At 42.4% G+C, this 20090-nt stretch overlaps 1 long non-coding RNA gene across 1 annotated transcript; it reads left to right on the top strand.

Moving 5' to 3' along the window:
* The first annotated feature begins 7914 nt into the window (after window positions 1–7914).
* LOC309380268 lies at window positions 7915–12333 on the top strand. Its single transcript, XR_014172788.1, has 3 exons — window positions 7915–8124; window positions 9336–9481; window positions 11132–12333. It is a non-coding gene; the product is annotated as an uncharacterized lncRNA (long non-coding RNA).
* The last annotated feature ends 7757 nt before the right edge of the window (window positions 12334–20090 follow it).

Raw genomic sequence — 20090 nt, 5'->3', positions numbered from 1 at the left:
GGATGCAAGGCAGGATACAGATCTGCTTCCACTGTGGTATAGTCCTTCCTTGACTACTGTGCTGTGGTCCTTACCTAGAACAGCAATGTTCTCCTAATTTTCGATTGATATTCTCCCCAATATCCATGCTAGACCTCCTGTTGCCTCTGTTACCTGTATTATGGGTTGGTGGCTTCAATGATTTGTTATGAGTCATAGTTTCTAGAATGACTTTGTTAAATTCAGGTTGTATATCTTTCAAGGTTCTTTTTCTTCCAGTTGTTTCATTGCTTTCTTCAATCTCAATTGGTTATAATGGTCCTCTCTGAAATGCTATAATTTGCAACGCATGAAATGTTGATAGCGTCGAATTGAAAACAAAATGATGGGGAATAACATTCCTTGGGGGTAATGACTCTATATTCACCCACTCCATTTCCCCCCAAATGTCCCCCAAATATTGCAGGTTAGGATCAAAGCAACATGACAGCCTGTCAAGAATCTTGCCATAATGAGTGCTGAGTTTAGCAATGGTTGCACAATTATTTATTATTTGCACGGTTCCTGTTGGGCTACTTTGGCTAATAGTTGACTGCAAACCTATTTTGAGACATTTGGTGCATGTTACAGATCCTGAGTTGTATCTCTTGCCCTTTGCTGAATTCAGTTATGCTCTTGGCTCCATTTATCACTTGGGGGCATTTTGCAGAAATTGTCATGTGTTTTGCATTTTGTCTTGCTGTTGCATTTTTGAATTTGTATCATTTAAACCACCTTAAGAGATCTCTACTCAGAAAGGGAGCCTATAATTTTTATTTTTTTTTAAAGATATTGTCAAGGTGATCTGAAACGGAAGAGAACTGATGTAGCTGTTTTGCAAATACAGTGGTACCTCTACTTACATTCACCTCTGGTTACGTATCCTTCAGGATACATGTGTGGCAAACCCGGAAATATTTTTCTGGGTTTCGCCACACGTGCATGTCCAGAGGCACTCTATGCATGTGAAGAAGTGCTAAACCGTGCTGTGCACATGCACAGAAACAGCACCTCGGGATATGCACACCTTGGGATCCGACCAGAGCTCTGGAACAGATCCCTTGCGCAGCCAGAGGTACCACTGTACTGTGGGTATCTAGTAATGAAGAAAGCAACCCTCTATGCTTTCAGTAGCCATTTCTGAATCTAATATGGCCATCATGATGGAAATGTTATGACTAGTCTCCAACATTCACTTGGTCATTGGGAATAATTTTCTGGCTCAAATGCAGCTGAAATCTTGCCCCCAATGTAAATTTGCAACAAGCGCAATTGATTCCAATATGGCACCTAAATGCCAAATTGACAACATTATTTTTCTGGCACAGGCTGACCACTTCTAATTATAAGAGACATTTGTCATTTGTGGCAACCAGTGTCCAATGACCGCAAAATCTAGGGGGGGTGCATCCAGCACACAATGCGAATGTTCCATCCTTGCAAGGATTTCTACTTGCTCAGTGTTATACCTCCCTCCCGTACCTGCTTTAAAAAACAACAACAATTTTAGGGATTCCCCCAACCCTCTGGAGGAGATTGGGGAGAGCACATATGGGGAGAGGAGATGGGCATAAATTCCATTGTGCAAGCAGAAATCCTTGCACTGATGGGGCACATTTGTTGAATATTTCACTAGAAATTTTATCGGTCACTTTATACTAATATTGGGAGTGGGGAGTTGTTCCCAGCATCAGTGTACATGATTCATTTTCAGCCTTTTTTAATAAAAAAAAAAATCATAATCCTTAAGCAAAAAAGCACTTATAGGCACCATGCCACAGTACAAGCTCAATTAGCTCTCCTTGAATAAGACCAGAAATTTCTTCAGCTAAGAAGGGGAGTCCATTGACAATGTTGGCCAGCTGGGGCCCTACTGGGCAGCTAGGTCACCTGATCCTTGCTGAGCTGAAAAGGGCTACCAGACCCCTCTGCCAGCAAGCAGCCTGGGTGGCAATCCAGAGAATAAGATGCCTTGGAAAGGCTGCCTGAGCCCCCGATTTGAAGCCCCTGTTGCTTGACAAATGTGTGCTCAAGACTGTAACTTTGAAACATGATTCAGAAATTAGGAGAGACATTTCTTTTTTTCTGCTGCTGATTGGAATGGGCTTACGTCACTCCATTTCACTTGGCATTATTGAATTGTATTAGCACACAGTGGGCCAATATTAATTTCCACGCATCTATAAAAGCGGCACATTTTCGAACTAATATCTCAGCGAGGCTGTTTGCCCAGTTGCAGGTCAGGGCAATGCTAATCTACAATGTATTAATATAATACAAGTCCAGTCAGTCCTTCTATGCTACAGCATTTCTATTGCCAGCTCCTAGAAAATGTAATAGGTTTGCTGCACTTTTCGAGGTGCACTTTTGACCTTGGTCTCTGGAGGGAATTCTCAGAGGCCAGTCATCCATGTACTGAAAGAAATTAGTATTTCTGCTCTGGGATGAGCTGCTGTAGCTGGTATATGTCTGGGGATTGTGTGTGTGGGATGCAACTTATTCCGAAAGCTAATACAGCAAGGCAAGATTGATTTGCATGGCATCATTTGAAGGACTTGGAAAGGAAGAATAATTGCAGTTTGCTGTCCGAAAGAGATGAAGCATGAAGAGATGTATGATACATTTTTCATCAGATAACTTTTCAGAAGAGCAGCTCCCAAACTTATTAATATGATTCACCATTGCAATTTAATTTTTGCTGCTGCTGGTGGGTATCCATTTCTCAGTCACCCCACAGGCTGGAAGAGATCCTATACTTGACTATATGCCGTGCATTGTTTGCAGAGGCTTGGAGGACAAAAGCAGCCTTCCAGGGCTCTCTGTCTGATCCTTTGAACTCTCCCCAGGCTGCACTTCCACCCCATCCACACACCCTCTACCCAAGCCTTTATTCTGAGTCCTCCTTGACTGTTTTTGCCTGGCTGAAATGGGTTCTTGAACTCTGATAATGTCTCTTGCACACCTGGATGGGGGACAGAAGGGTGTGTGAGAGTGTGTGTAGGAACAGTTAATTGTTTGATTGCACACTAGAATGGAGAATTCCTGTATGTACATATTGCTGAAGGGTTCAACACTGGAAAATACTAAGCTAAAAGAGTGCTCTCTGATCTTCTAGCTGAGCTGATAATTAATTGTGTTCTCTGCTAGCTCTCACATGGGTGTTTAACCTTAGATCTCATGAGGGTATTCAACTGCAAATTTGCCCCCTTGAAGGGAGTTGCCTGTTAGTCTTTCTCTGGACACCACAGAGACAACAAAGGATGTGATAATGATACCTGTCCAGGAACTGCATAGCCTTAGGCTGGATGCAAACTAATGTAAGCTAAGGAGGAGACAAGGCATTGATTTTTGCTCTGATTATAATTATGTTATATATTTAAGAAGAACCGCCAATGCTTGGATAGGCATGATGGTTTTGTACCTGTTTTGAAGAAGTTCTGGTAAGTAAAGCTTTGAATCATGATTATGAGTCTGGACAATTTTTATTCCAAAAGGAGTCAGCTTTTATGCATCCAATAGCTTCATGCTGCATAATATTAATATCTGCAACGGAAACTAGCCTACTGTACAAAAGTCAATATTATATTTATTGCTCCACTCTGGTCCCACTCACCACTGGAATGGCCCCTGTAAATTTGCCCAGAAGGGAGTGTGGTCCCACTGAGAGCTGAGCATGCTCAGTAGTCATGAAATGCTAAATGGCTGTTGAGTAGGGGAAATAAAAGTGTGAGAGAGGGGATGGAATGATATATCATGGGAAAGGATGAGGCTGGCTGGCACAACAAACAGGGCATTCAACATACTGCAGAAATTTGTAGCAGGAACCACTTGTCATGGTTAATAGTCATTGATGGATCCATCTTCCATTAATTTATCCAATCCCCTTTTAAAGCCATCTGTGAGAGCATTGCCTTCAGAGTACTTCTGTTTCTGCCTCTTTGCCTTTCTGGTAAAATTTCAGCTGAAATTTCATAGCTTATTCCAGAGTTGAATCTCCTCCCCTCCCCCTTTCCTGAAAGCAGCAACATACAAAATTCACTGCTGACATCAGCACCTGAAGATCTAATGAATTCACTGGCCTGTGCTTTCAGCAAATTTGGCTCAGCATCCCTAGTGAGCAAAATGTCACATTACCTCTGCTGAGCAGGACATTTCACATAAAATATTAGCAAAAACAATTAACTTTAAGCCATTAATCCCGTGGATGCTACTTTGCACCACATAAGGATTTAAGCCAATTCCCTGTAAATGTCTTTGGCTTAATAGATTATATTATGAAATGTAAAATTGAGAGATACTAAATTAGCTGAAATATTATTTCTATATCAATTTTAGTTGAACAAATAAGAGCCAGCGAGTAATAGGGCAAAAGATTAATGTTATATCAATATACACAGGTACAATTTGCATATTTTATTTTGCATTTCATTATCATTCATTTTCACAAAATTATTTGGGAAGGCAGGATATAATTTAGAACTTTGCATAGAAAGCATGGAGTGAAAATAAAGGACCAGCAGAAAAAGCTCCTTTCTCCCATTGCTACATGTTGCAAATGAGTAATGGCGGCATACTTTCAGATGCTGTAACATGACCATGACATCTTAGGTGGAGGTCAGGCTTAGGTGAATAAAGGAATTGTGAGGGAGTTGGGAAAACCGGACTAACTCAGAGTTGGGGGAACCGGTAGGAGACAGATGCAGCCAGCGGGTGTATAGGTTGGGTTGGGGGATTTCTTTCTTTTGTTATATATATTTTTTATCTTGACTGATCCAAGGAGGCTAACACTATTGCAGTCTTTAAAAATAATTACACAACAGACTGCAACAACTAACTTGGAGGAGGGAACAAGCAAAAACAGCAAAAGCAATAAAACCCAGCAGATATTCAAAACAGTAATAGCAGAGCCAATAAAAAAACAACCGTATTCTTTCAGCCCAAATGCTTTTCAAAATAGCCAGAATATAGCCTGTTGCTTGCAGCTGCACAATATTCTTTGCTCTGTCACGTTTCCCTGGAGAAGGCATTGCATCATGTTGGTTCCATAACAAGAAAGGCCTTGCTTCTAGTGGACCTTCGCTGATCATGGTATCTCCCCTGCTGGACCTCACTTGGTGGAGGTATTAGGACAGTGTTGCCTCTTATACATCACCCCACAACACAAAAAGACCAAAAAAACCCAACCCTACAAATTTGCATAGAGTTTGCATATGCTAATTTATGGGCCGGATTCAACTAACTGGACCTTCTGGCGAGCCTACTCAAGGATTTCCACTAGCTCAAGGGGGCTTTTACCCTCTCCTCCCCCCGCATGCTCACATGTGCCTCCTGCAATTCAGGTGGAGGGTTGGGAGAACCCCCAAAACAGTATGGGTGTGTGTGCTTAAAAGCATTCCATTGGGGAAGCAGAAATTCTTGAGCTGACAGATCATTTGTTACAGCGTGAGGATGAATTCCTCTGTATATGCTGAGTCGCAAATTTAGACATCAAAATAGTCTAAACAGAAATATAATGCATGAACTACATCAGGGAAATCTATGACTAGGGACCTCTGTGCTTAGTCTGCTTTCGAGATGGCAAACTCAAGACTCATTCTCTCCCTTCTTACCTTAAAAGCAGACCAGGACCAGACAACACATCAAATGGAAGACACTTTCAGAGGACTGTCCTTTGTAAAGCAGGGTTTGTGACCGCCCTACACTCACAGCCAGGTGAGCAGCAGCAGGGAGTACGGAAGAAAGAAAACACAGTAAAACAGAAATGAGAAAGGAATGCATTGGAAAGCAAAATGGTCAAGACAGAATAAAGCTGTTGACTCCTTTATATGGACTGAAGAATGTCAAGGGATGTTCCCCTGCCTGTTACAACCCCATTAGCAGTATTCCCAACTAGAGCCAGCTGTGCATGTAGATAACAAGCATTAGGAAGTGGGGGTTGGCTGAATTCGTTCAGCTTAGTGGGTCACAGGTTGTGCAGGCTCCTCTTGGTGGAATACTACAAATCCTTTAACAGCACATAACTCCAGTATTCAATAGCGTGCAGTGGCAGCCCATATGCTAGCAGGCTAGCTTCAGGTTTATTGCATTAATTTGTTGTTGTTGTTGTTGTTGTTGTTGTTGTTTAGTCATTTAGTCGTGTCCGACTCTTCGTGACCCCATGGACCAGAGAACGCCAGGCACCTCTGTCCTCCACTGCCTCCCGCAGTTTGGTCAAACTCATGCTGGTAACCTCGAAAACACTATCCAACCATCTCGTCCTCTGTCGCCCCCTTCTCCTTGTGCCCTCCATCTTTCCCAACATCAGGGTCTTCTCCAGGGAGTCTTCTCTTCTCATGAGGTGGCCAAAGTACTGGAGCCTCAGCTTCACAATCTGTCCTTCCAGTGAGCACTCAGGGTTGATTTCCTTCAGTATGGAGAGGTTTGATCTTCTTGCAGTCCATGGGACTCTCAAGAGTCTCCTCCAGCACCATAATTCAAAAGCATCAATTCTTCGGCGATCAGCCTTCTTTATGGTCCAGCTCTCACTTCCATACATCACTACTGGGAAAACCATAGCTTTAACTATACGAACCTTTGTTGGCAAGGTGATGTCTCTACTTCTCAAGATGCTGTCTAGGCCTGTCATTGCCCTTCTCCCAAGAAGCAGGCGTCTTTTAATTTCGTGGCTGCTGTCACCATCTGCAGTGATCATGGAGCCCAAGAAAGTAAAATCTCTCACTACCTCCATTTCTTCCCCTTCCATTTGCCAGGAGGTGATGGGACCAGTGGCCATGATCTTCGTTTTTTTGATGTTGAGCTTCAGACCATATTTTGCGCTCTCCTCTTTCACCCTCATTAAAAGGTTATTTAATTCCTCCTCACTTTCTGCCATCAAGGTTGTGTCACCTGCATATCTGAGGTTGTTGATATTTCTTCCGGCAATCTTAATTCCGGCTAGGGATTCATCCAGCCCAGCCTTTCGCATGATGAATTCTGCATATAAGTTAAATAAGCAGGGAGACAAAATACAGCCTTGTCGTACTCCTTTCCCAATTTTGAACCAATCAGTTGTTCCATATCCAGTTCTAACTGTAGCTTTTTGTCCCACATAGAGATTTCTCAGGAGACAGATGAGGTGATCTGGCACTCCCATTTCTTTAAGAACTTGCCATAGTTTGCCGTGGTCGACACTGTCAAAGGGTTTTGCATAGTCAATGAAGCAGAAGTAGATGTCTTTCTGGAACTCTCTAGCTTTCTCCATAATCCAGCGCATGTTTGCAATTTGGTCTCTGGTTCCTCTGCCTCTTCTAAATCCAGCTTGCACTACTGGGAGTTCTCGGTCCACATACTGCTTGAGCCTTCCTTGTAGAATTTTAAGCATAACCTTGCTAGCGTGTGAAATGAGTGCAATTGTGTGGTAGTTGGAGCATTCTTTGGCACTGCCCTTCTTTGGGATTGGGATGTAGACTGATCTTCTCCAATCTTCTGGCCACTGCTGAGTTTTCCAAACTTGCTGACATATTGAGTGTAGCACCTTAACAGCATCATCTTTTAAAATTTTAAATAGTTCAGCTGGAATACCATCACTTGCATTAATTTACAAGACCCTTAACAACTCAGGTTGAGGATACCTCAGGGACTGTCTAATTCCTTATATTCATGCCCTATCCTAGGGGTCTTTGGGGCAGTCGCTATTGGCCCAGATGCACAGATCTCATCTGCCAGGTGTTCAGTTTTCTGGGCCCCATTTTATAGAGTTCCCTGCCAGCTGAGGCCTGACTTGTACAAACACACACACACACACACACACACACACACACAGAGAGAGAGAGAGAGAGAGAGAGAGAGAGAGAGAGAGATTTTTTCTGGGGGTATGCAGGGGTAGGCAAACCCATAAACATTTTGTGACTCTAATGGGAGAAGAAGCTAAAAGTTTTTTTAAAAAATTAGTTTCTTCTCTAGCACAGCGAATCGTCAGTTCCGTTGCTACCCCCAATGGCGGCCTCATTTCCTGTCACGGTGTTTCCTGAGTCTCAGGCAGAAGCGAGCGTTTAATGTGTGAAGCAGTGTGGAATGTGGATGTGTGGTGATTGTAACTTCATGATTTTTGAAAGGATGACATCTGAGGTAACACATGTTCTTTGTACTTTTGTCCATTTACTGTATTTATTTTTCCAGATTTGAACTATAAAATAGTGGTTTTCTTGAGTCAAAATGAGAGTGCCCTTAAACATTTTTTAAGGAAACAAAAGCACTGTATATATTCTAGCAGGCATTTGCACTGAATTCTGATTTTTCCAATTTTAACTCCATTTTTATTTCCCCTATATTGAGCTTCTTATACACTGCTGAGAGACACTTGTAATTAAGTGGTATATGTTAATGTAGTCTAAATATATAACGGGGTTGAAACAGAGGAAGCAGAACTTGGTGAAAGAAAATGGCAGCATCTCACAATCCACAGCAAAGGGGGCCTGGTGAAAAGGGAAAGAACACAGAGACGTTAGGAGGCTTCTTGAGGCAGCCTGGGCACCATTTAGTCTGTCTCAGTTGTACCATTTCTCAAGACCAAATAATTCCTGTCTCCAAAGATCCCAGTAAGAGGTCTATTGTGACTACTAAATTCTCTCTCAAAAAAAATTTTTTTTTAAGAAAAAAAGGAAATTATCCCTCCCAAACCAATTTCCCTGCTGTGAATGAAACCATTTTTCTTAATATAGCAAGCAATTAAAAAGCTTTGCATAGCACCAAAGTAAATGCACTTTACAGAGAGAGAATGCAAATGCCTCAAGTTGCAGTGGTTTTCCTTTGCCAGCTCTCAGCAAGCGGCCATTTAGCTTTAATTGTTCCTAACAGTGTAGGCCAATTAAGAATGACATCAGCAGAGCAAGGATTATTTGTTAATCTGTAAAATGTATATACTAGACAGTTTCTCTTTTGGCCGTGGTTCTCCCCACATAGCGCATGAGAGAGGGTGGAGAAGGGAAGGGAATTTAGCCAGCTGGAACTCTCCAAGAAATCCTTGGATATTAGCAAGCAATTGGTGATAAGCAAGATAAATGGACAAAGGTAATGTAAGAGAACCAAATTTAGAAAGCATGTGCTTGTTTCTGGAAAGATGGGTATGGCTGGACATGCAGCCAAAATGATAAGCAGGATATAAACCTCTCTGTCAAGCATCCAGCAACTGCCTGACATAAATTTATAAAATTATGCACGATGCAGAAAGCAGATAGAGAAATTCTTTTCTCCCACTCTCATAACAGAACTGGTAAACATCCAATGACCTGGATGTTGGAAGTTTCAGGACAAATAAAAGAAAGTACTTCTTCACACAGCACATAGGAAAACTGGAACTCACTCCCACAGAAGGCAGCCATGAATTTGAGTGGCTTTAAAAGAGGATTAGAAGAATTCATGGAGGACAAGGCTAAAATGGCGCAGTCAGGCCGGTGTCAGGATCCAGTCAGCAATAACTCACAAGGTATCAGTGAATTATTCAAAGAAACAAACAGCTCAGGCCTAGCAAGCACAGCAACTACCGGTATTCCCAGCAGATTGTGCCCCGATGAGGCAGTTGCAAGGACTGAAGGTCCTCACCATCCCACTGCTCTCTAAATCTCCTCCTCCCCTTGATCTGTTCCAAGCAACCTGGGACTTCTTTGCCCTGTCTGTCTCTGCTCAGCATCCAAAAATGCATTTGGACATCCATTTATTAATTTGTTTAACATTAATTTGTATTGTAGTAATGCTGCTTTTGCAACACACCTTAGATCAGACCTTGACCTGGTCATTGGTCCCAATCCAATCCCGTAGTCTCCTTTGACTGGACTTAACTGTCCAGGGGTCCTTTACCTTTTTACCTTTTTTACATTAGAATATAGGCCCTATATTATAGGGACTCATCACAGATAATGAATTCATCATTATCTTCATACACAAGCTACCATTATGTGTTGCATTCACTGTGTGCTCAGCTTGACTGAGTGGCCTTCATTTACCTAGAAGGAAGTCTCGCTGATTTGAAGGGTAATTACTCTGAAGTAAGGATGCTTAAAGGGACATGGGTGGCGCTGTGGGTTAAACCACAGAGCCTAGGACTTGCTGATCAGAAGGTTGGCAGTTTGAATCCCCGTGACGGGGTGAGCTCCTGTTGCTCCTGCCAACCTAGCAGTTCGAAAGCACGTCAAAAAGTGCAAGTAGATAAATAGGTACCACTCCGGTGGGAAGGTAAACGGCGTTTCTGTGTGCTGCTCTGGTTTGCCAGAAGCAGCTTAGTCATGCTGGCCACATGACCCGGAAGCTGTACGCCGGCTCCCTCGGCCAATAAAGCGAGATGAGCGCCGCAACCCAGAGTTGGTCACGACTGGACCTAATGGTCAGGGGTCCCTTTACCTTTTTAAGGATGCCTAGGATAGTGGCTGTAAGATAGATATACAGTGGTACCTTGGTTTATGAACTTAATCTGTTCTGGAAGTCCCTTCTTAAACCAAAAACGTTCTTAAACTGAGGCACGCTTTCCCTAATAGGCCTCCTGCCACCAGTGCCCTTCCACGGCTTGGATTCCGTTCTTAGACCGAAGTCAAGTTCACAAACCGGGACACTACTTCTGGTTTTGTGGAGTTCATAAACCGAATCGTTTGTAAATAGGGCTGTTCTTAAACCGAGGTACCACTGTAAATATATAGACAGACATAGGGTGGAATTTAACACTGCACTAATACAATCTTCCCATCAGTGCAAGAATTTATGTTTGCCAGATGTAATAATCTCTCCTCTCCTCTCCTCTCCTCTCCTCTCCTCTCCTCTCCTCTCCTCTCCTCTCCTCTCCTCTCCTCTCCTCTCCTGCATGTTGTTCTGGACCCACTACAAATATATTGCCTCGGGTGCCACCACAAAATGGCTGCCATGGGCAGCAAAAAAAGAAGTGACGTTACTCTGTGCTGGTGAGTGCTTTCACCCCACAAAAAGGTTTGTGTGTGTGTAGTATTTCAGACACCTGCCACTCTAGATGGTTTGTTTGTAATGGGCACAATACAGCACAAGTAAAAATACAAAAAAAGTTGTTTCAATCTGCAGAGCAGAAGTGCATAGAGGTGGAATGTGAATACAATGTTCTTTCTGTATATTTTAGGCTGCTTGCAATCCATGGCAAGAAAAGAAGAGCTTCTCTTGTTCCCCGTTCCTGACTGGAGCTGCATTAAGAAGTGTGCTGGGATTCCCAGATTGCTATTAACAACTGCAGGGATTCTCTCCTTTTTGGAATCCCTTTAACAGACGACTCCATCAGAATCCTTCTTTTTCTCTTTTCTCTGTTGCTTTTCTGTGCTGATATGAAGAGTGATATGTCTGCTGGTGGTGATGAAAAGCTACATCACTGCCGGCTTCCCTCAAGTGGAGGCCTGCCAGTGCCAATCATTGTTACAGCAACTAACTCATCTCAGCTGTCCATGAAATCCGAAATCTTCCTTGGGGTTTTCTGCCATGCTACAGACAATCAATCCAAAGATGTTGAGATCTAGAAGTTTAAAGCAGATGCGGCTACAATTCTTGACCCGGCAAGTGGCTCTGGGATTTAACCACAGTCTTCGAGACCACAAGCAGCCCAGCTGTGAGGATCGCAGTGCCAGTAATAATAGATCACATGGCTTCTGCAAGGAACGAAATTGAGGGTAGGTTGTGACCAAAGGATGGGAAACAACACTGAAAAAGCCTTTGAGAGACATTATGTCAGAATGATTGTAAATCATTGCAAGGCTGAGAACTTATCAGTGGTATGTACTTTATTTATTCTTACTGTTCTTGTGATTGAGGATGGTCTCGGTTAACATTTCTAAAAATGTAGTCATAGTCAGCTTCCCTGTATTCTTTACATATAATATTATACTATATAGATAGATGGTAAATTTTGGGGGGAAATTCTATCCAATGGGTTAAACAAATTTTAAGCATACCATATCACTCATACAACCCACAGATTAATCAACAACAAATCATAACTGATACTTCTAGCATTTTTGAGTCATAACATTCAGTTAGATTTCTGTCCAATTTTGCTGCATAACTTCCAGCAGTCTTCTTATATTCTGATATTTATTCTTGCTTTTTGCTTCTACTATTGAAGCAATTTAATTATCCCACCATTCTAACAAGCCTTTTTTTTTGCAACACATATATCCCACATTGTCTTAGAATATGAAGTCTTATGCATTATTATTCTATGCCAAATATAACATTTCCATTCTTCTAAGGATGACACTTCTTGTCCCCCTCCTCCCACTTTAAACTACTAACATACAGGCTGATTGGAAACCATTGTGGTGTTTTTAGATAATACTTGGGCCACAGTGCCTGTGGGTAGTTTATTTCTTGTGATTTTCTTGACAGTCATAATTACAGTAACCTATTTAATATATATATATATATATATATATATATATATATATATATATATACCAAGAGGAACGCGGGTGGTGCTGTGGGTTAAACCACAGAGCCTAGGACTTGCCGATCAGAAGGTTGGCAGTTCGAATCCCCGCAACGGGGTGAACTAAGTTGTTCGGTCCCTGTTCCTGCCAACCTAGCAGTTCGAAAGCACGTCAAAGTGAAAGTAGATAAATAGGTACCTCTCCAGCGGGAAGGTAAACGGTGTTTCCGTGCGCTGCTCTGGTTCGCCAGAAGCGGCTTAGTCATGCTGGCCACATGACCCGGAAGCTGTACGCCGGCTCCCTCGGCCAATAAAGCAAGATGAGCGCCGCAACCCCAGAGTCGGTCACAACTGGACCTAATGGTCAGGGGTCCCTTTACCTTTTTATATATACCAAGTATGTCTAAAAACTTCAAGTCTTGTCCAAATATTCAACATAACGCTTCCTTAAGTTCACAATTCAACGCTTTATTTCTGGTCTGAAAGTGCATGAAATATAACACAAGCCAAAGTGCATTTATTTAGGGCATAAAAGTGTATATATTAGTGAAGATAACATCAAAATACAAATTATTTTAGAGGATTTTGCTTTCAATAATGTGTATATTGGTTAAAACTGCAAACAAAAACCGCATCTATTAGGAGGTATTTGCACTAAAACAATTACAAATTGTCATGATATTTTTTTTTAAAAAATGCAAATTGCTGTGGAAAGGTGACGAACTGAATTTAGACCTGGAAAAATGAGAACCAGAGATACATCAAAACGGACAGATTCTTACATACCAAATCCCAAATACAGAAGCTGAAGAATCAGGAAAATGGTTTGGGAAAGTGAATGTGGGCCAGGGGCCATTTCACAAAACCATTTTTCCTAGAATTACTGGATTAGTTTCATGAATCATGGGCCAAATCACTGCTTTTTCCCTGCCCTGCCTGAGAGTCAGCTGAATTTTCAGATTTCTGACCTTGAGCATGGTGGGAGAGAAAAACTCATATCTGCATTCACAGAGAAGAAGGAAAGCTAACTCCCCCAGCTTTGTAAGGTCAGGTGCTTGTCGGTGTGAAGATAGAAGGTCCAGGATGAAGAAGAAAATAGAGGAATCTACTCTCATGAAAGTGGCAAAGGAAGTCTTAGAACTGTATTGGAAAATGCCCAGTGAAGGTATAAATACATGATGAAGCAATCTGTGAAAGACTGCCTCCTTCCCTATGGGTCCTCTCATGTGCAGAGATCAGCAGATAACCCTTTGGGTTGTTCCATCATCCTCAGAGGTTTGCAGGTGTGGCGACCCACAAGAAGGCATTTTCTGTGGTGGCATCTAAGCTGTAGAATTCTCCTTCATTGAAGGTGCACTTCTGTATCCTTCCTTTGACAGCTGATAGAGGGAGAGGGAGAGAGATCCTATTCTCTTAATGCAGTTGCTTTTAACTGATTTTAATATTGCATTTTAATATTATTTTGACTGCCCCTGGAACTTCTTAGAGAAAGGTGGGTAAGAAATCTTGTCAAAGACAACGACAACAGCAGCAAAGCAACTGTTGTTATACTGAAGTGTGAGAATAGCCCCATGGCAGGATGTGTACCTCGTAGCACTATAACTTGTCAAGGCCAAGGGTAATTTATCCAGGTCTCTCTTGCTCTCCATTGCTCCACTAAACCTGGAACAGCGTCACTTGTGAGCACTGTAATTCGTTCAACAGTGAAATTGCGTCCTGTTGGGAAGATGCTATTTTTGTTAGCTGTTGTCTGAGCTGAGCTGGCTGCTTTCTCTTGTGTAGTCACGGAGAGGCCGTTTCCCCCACCTGTAATAAGCCTGTAATCTCAACGAAATCTCAACAAAAGCATTCATGACAGACGGCCACCTAACCTCTGCTTAAAAACCTCCAAGGAAAGAGAGTCTACCACCTTCCAATGGAGTTCATTCCACTGTTGAACAGCTCTTGCTGTCAGAAAGTTCTTCCTGAAGTTTAGTCGGAATCTCCTTTTTGAGTCCTACCCTCCAGAGCAGGAGAAAACAAGCTTGTTCCATCTTCTATGATAGCCAAGAAGATATTTGAAGATCAGTCTACTCTTATCCAGGCTAAACATACCCATCTCCCTAATCTTGATCGCCCTCCTCTGCACACGTTCCAGCTTGTCTATATCTTTCTTAAATTGTGGTGCCCAGAACTGGACACAGTATTCCAGATGTGTTCCAACCAAAGCAGAATAGAGTGGTACTATTATTTCCCTTGATCTGGACACTATATTTCTGTTGTTGCAGCCTAGAACAGCATTAGCTATTTTTGCTGCTGCATATTTTTGCTGTTGACTCATCTTAAGCTTGTGGTCTACCAAGACCGCTAGATCTTTTTTACATGTACTACTAGTAAGCCAGGAGTCCCCCATCTTATATTTGTGCAGCTGGTTCTTTCTGTCTAAGTGTAGAACCTTACATTTGTCCCTATTGTTAACATTAGTGTTGTGTTTTGATCATTGTAATAAGCCTGGTGGCATGTTTGAATATGCCAGATGGCAGACTTCTTTTTTTAAACTAAGGTAAATAAATAAGTGTATGGCCTGTTTGATACATGCATTTGAAAGCTTTTTTTGTGTGGCTGATGTGTTTAGAGAGCACTGCACAATACTTCTTTGGCATCTCTTACTCCCTACAAGGATTAGTTTTCAAATCCGTAGCGTAACTATTCAAAAAACCCAGCCTTACACTACTGTATCGCCTAACCTTTGAAGAGATCAGCATGACCTTAAAGGATGGAAATTACATCTGACTGCCATTAAACAGACTTCCATAAAAAGGCTTGTTTGATAAGGGCAAACTACAAGGAAATGTTTGATTCCATAAGCACAAAAGCAACATAAAACATGAAGGGAAATGTTAAAAAGTCAAATAGTTGTCTACCGTAATGCTGTAGAAAGAGGGAGAGAGAAATATTATCTAGTTTGCTACTTGGAACCAATTGATATTTGTCTAGGTATTTAATTTCTGAACTCTTGGGTTGAAGCCTACACATGTTTGAGAGGTAGATTGCCAGGTTGCTAGAAATAGAAATTGGACCAACAGAGCCCAAATGAGGCCAAGAGTTGGTATCAGACAGAATTCTGCAGGTGGCCTTCCATTTTGTTCCCTCACACGTTAAAATGAGTTCCAAACAAGGCGAAATAGGTCTGCATGACTAGGATGTGCCTCAGGGGCTAGGTAGCATTGGATGGGGGTGGTTAGGTGGGCATCAGTGAGGGGGACGAAATTAAAGTAAATACAGTTTAAGCAGCACTTATCTCGTAAGAAAGGGATGAGGAACATTGTACTGCAACTCCTGTCAGCATGGCCAATGGTCAAGGATGATGGGAGTTGTAGCCCAATAACATATTTCCTTGTGTAGCACCTGCTGTGCCTTTGAACAGCCTATGTATCACACTGATCTAAGCACCAAAGATTTTGATAGAAACTGCACCCTGAGTTTGAGTTCCTCATCAAATGGGAGCCAGGACATACAGTTCCCATGAGCAGAACTCTGTTCACAGGACAATCTCGCTAGAAGAAGTATGGGACAATTTTATTTGGCTCGTTGTTCTTTCCCCTTTCCAGTACAGTGGACGCTCGGGTTGCAAACGTGATCTGTGTGGGAGGCATGTTCGCAACCTGCAGCGCCACATCTACACATGCGCGGGTCACAATTCGGTGCTTTTGCGCATGCACAAAGTGCGATTTAGTTCTTCTGTGCATGCACGAGCACCGAAACCTGGAAGTAACCCGTTCTGGCACTTCCTAGTTCGGCATGGTGCGCAACCTCAAAACATGCAACCTGCAGTGTCTGTAACCCGAGGTATGACTGTAGTGTATTGTCAATTTGTAAATATATATTTTTTAATTTTAAAATTTAAAAACTAGGATAGAATAGTTATTCTATTGTATATGTTTCATTTCCTCCAAGGAAGTTCACAATACAACTTCTGAAGGGCTGTCACGTGGAAGAGGGAGCAAGCTTGTTTTCTCCTGCTCTAGAGGGTAGTACACAAACCAATGGCTTCAAGTTACAAGAAAGGAGATTCCAACTAAACATCAGGAAGAACTTTCTGACAGGAAGAGCTGTTCGACAATGGAATGGACTCCCTCAGGAAGTTGTGGACTCTCCTTCCTTGGAGGTTTTTAAGCAGCGGTTGGGTGGCCATCTGCCATTGATGCTTGAGATTCCGGCATTGCAGGGGGTTGGACTAGATGACCCTTCATGTCCCTTCTAGCTCTATGATTCTAACAGTCCTGTGAGGTAGGCTAGGAATCACCTAACACAACCCAATGCACTTTGTAACAAAGCAGAGACTTGCACCTGGATTCCCCACATGCAAATATGAGAATTAAACCATAAAACATTTAGTAATGCTCCCTGGAAGCACTTTGTTCAGTTAGCATTTCATTGCTAGCCCATATTGGCTCTGTTGTAGCACTACAGCTGCGGTTTGAGATATAAATGGCAAGAGTCAACGTGCTGAAAATTCAACACATTCCCCGAGCAGCAAAGGGATGCAAGACAAATGTTACAGTATTACTGACAACACCAGTAATGCTTATGTAAGCATTTGCTTCATAAAATACAAACTGGTAACATTAAAACAAAGCATTAAAAAAATCTCAGCAGCAGAATTTTCTGCCCTTTGTCCCTGCTCTAAATCGCTTTCCCTGCCCCAGACTATTTTTTACCATATTTAAATAAGCAGGATTATGTTTATTTTGTTGCTTTCTGTTCCTGATATATACTAATAATATTTTCTTTCAGGGCTTCTTCTTTATGATGTGGCCCCTTTTCTTCATTACTCCCTCTAATAGCAAACATGGTGTTCTCATGCCAACAGGACTGAAGCCAAAACAGGGTAGCTGAGAACAACAGCTACAAAAAGACATATCAACATGCTCAGATGAATCAGAAGATTTGAGGGGGCAACCTCCCCTCAAAATACAGCCCATTGATGATGGACCATAATGACTGCCCTGCACCAGTCATGGAATGTGATGTGTAAAATGGGAAATGCACACAAAACAGCATTTTTGTGTTAGTGCAGTGCAATCTTATGTATATGGACTCACGAACAAATCCCACTGTGTTTGAAAGGACTTCAAGGTAAGCATATTTCTGTATCTGTACTGCAGGTGATTGCTTTCACCAGAAGGGGTGATATGGGGCAGGCAATGACAGATTTGTTATGCCGTTCTACATGTGTCTAAATCTTGACTTCCCTCCATGACCTGGAAAATCATTGAAAAGGACAAGCTAAGCCACAACCTAGACATATGTTCAGTCATTCCTGAGGTCAGTTCAATATGCGGAAATCTATTGAAATTACCACTTTGCTGACTACAGTATTTTTTTCCAAAAAGATGTGTGAGAATACTCTCTCATTTGAGAGAAACAAAGAAACAAAGCAGAATGGCTCAACAGTAGAATTTTGTTGGATCAGGCCTACGGTCTGTTGGGTCCAGCACTCTGCCGACCAGTCAGATACCTTGGGGAAGCTCACAAACTTGAAGAGCTCAGACAGCAGTTTCTCCTCAGCATTTGGTAGTCACTGATATACTCAGCCTCTAAATAAAGATATTATTTCTCTTGTAATTACGTCTGTCTCCCGGCCTTCCTCCAAGGAGCTCAAAGTTGTGTACACAGTTCTCCCCCTTTCCCATTTTATCCTCACAGCAACCTTGTGAAGGAGCTTCGTTTGAGAGAGTGTGGCTGGCGCAAGATCACTCAAGGAGCTTCTAGGCCCCACCCACTCTAACCACTACACCACATTCAGCCAAGGGTGGGGAACCTTTGTCAGTCCATGGCTGCATACCCTCCAACATTCTGCCAATGAAAATCGGGATGTGCATCTTTCGGTGCTGTGCTCTCGCAGGAATCAGCTGACTTGTTTCGAGAGTGCAGTACTACTGCAATCTCCATCACCGGCTGCAAGCATCAGCGCTAGACAGAGGCAACGGGGCATTCCAGAATCCAATCAGAAGCTGAGGTGGCTTCTGAAATTCTGGGGTGTCCTGGGAAAATCAGGACAGTTGAGAGGTACAGTGGTACCTTGGGTTAAGAACCAGTGGTACCTTGGGTTAAGAACTTAATTCATTCTGGAGGTCCGTTCTTAACCTGAAACTGTTCTTAACCTGAGGTACCACTTTAGCTAATGGGGCCTCCCACTGCCGCTATGCGATTTCTGTTCTCATCCTGAAGCAAAGTTCTTAACCCGAGGTACTATTTCTGGGTTAGAGGAGTCTGTAACCTGAAGCGTCTCTAACCCAGGGTACTATTTCTGGGTTAGTGGAGTCTGTAACCTGAAGCGTCTGTAACCTGAGGTACCACTGTATGTGACTGCATCCCTTTCTGGGCAACTTTCTGAGGGGATCTTGCCAGTGGTGATCAGGCATCTGTGCGTGGTGCAATGGATGTGCATTTTACCTTTGTACAGTAGACTAGTTTCCACACACACCTTGATAAGAACCAATTCCTGGGGGCCGAGGTCTCTTTGCCCTCCCCCAATAAAATATTTATTGGGCATTGCCATTCAAATGATGTGTTTGTGCCCCATCATGTGATTATGTGGGGCGGGGCTTACCTGGTCCCCGCCCCCCATATTTCATTTAGGTTGGCACCCCTGCACACCTCTATCATCCATCCAGACAACCAAGAAGCATTATCATAAGGAAATATTGCAGCCAGAAAAAACACTTGGAGTCATACAGACTTTGAGATGGAGAACAGAAGGCAATTCTACCCTGGTCTCAGTTAATGGTGATCAGTTTTCCCCTTTCTGGAAGCAAAAGAAAACTTCATCCACTGAGCTAAGGCAGGGCCCCTTCACCACCAGACCATTTTGCCCCACATAGCATCTCCAGTTGTGGCAAGTGCTGATACCTCAGAAAATTGGGATGGAACCCCAACTCAGGATCTGTTGTGGGGGAATCATTCCTGACTAGTTGTGCTGAGGCAGCTGATTATACTTTCTCCATTTGAGCTTCTTCGAGAAGATGGGGAGTGAAAATCTGTTCCTTTTTTTCCCCTTTCCCTTTTACAGCGGCCTAAGCCCACTTAAAGCCAGGGAATGTACTCAAAGGTAAGCCAAGAGCAGCATTGAGAACTATATGAAATGACAACTGAAAGAATTGGTAGTTACAAAGTAGCTATGCTGCTAATCCCCAAACTGTCAACACGCTTTTATTTTTTTATTTTTTTAGAAAGTAAGACTAATTTTTTCCCAGGTGAGCCATTAAATTTCATAATCAAGAGAAAGCTGTGGTGGCAGCTAGACGCCCATCGGTGGTGACGGAGTACCTGACTCTTTCCACCGCTGGGAATAATTAGAGCGAAATGAAACTGCAAACATCAATAGCGAAGAGGGGAGGGAAGATGTGAAGAATTCCAGTTAGAAATCCTGAGATTTGTTCTTGCTTGTTACTGTGAAATATAGATTTTAATGCCCTAAAGACTTTAAAACCACAATGCCCATTCAAAGGCTTTGAAATACAAAAGAAACAAAAGCTTAAGTTTTCAAACAGAAGAAAAGGCATATATATATATATATAAAAAATTTCAAGAGACATATTTTGAAAACAGAATCTGGGATCCAGGCTGCATACAAAACCCCATACATTTAAAGCACGGAACATCCTCTAAAGAAAGCTGGAAA

This window comes from Podarcis melisellensis (assembly GCF_964234715.1).
Source record: "Podarcis melisellensis genome assembly, chromosome: 11".
NCBI lineage: Eukaryota > Metazoa > Chordata > Lepidosauria > Squamata > Lacertidae > Podarcis > Podarcis melisellensis.
This window is presented reverse-complemented; position numbering and strand designations above follow the sequence as displayed.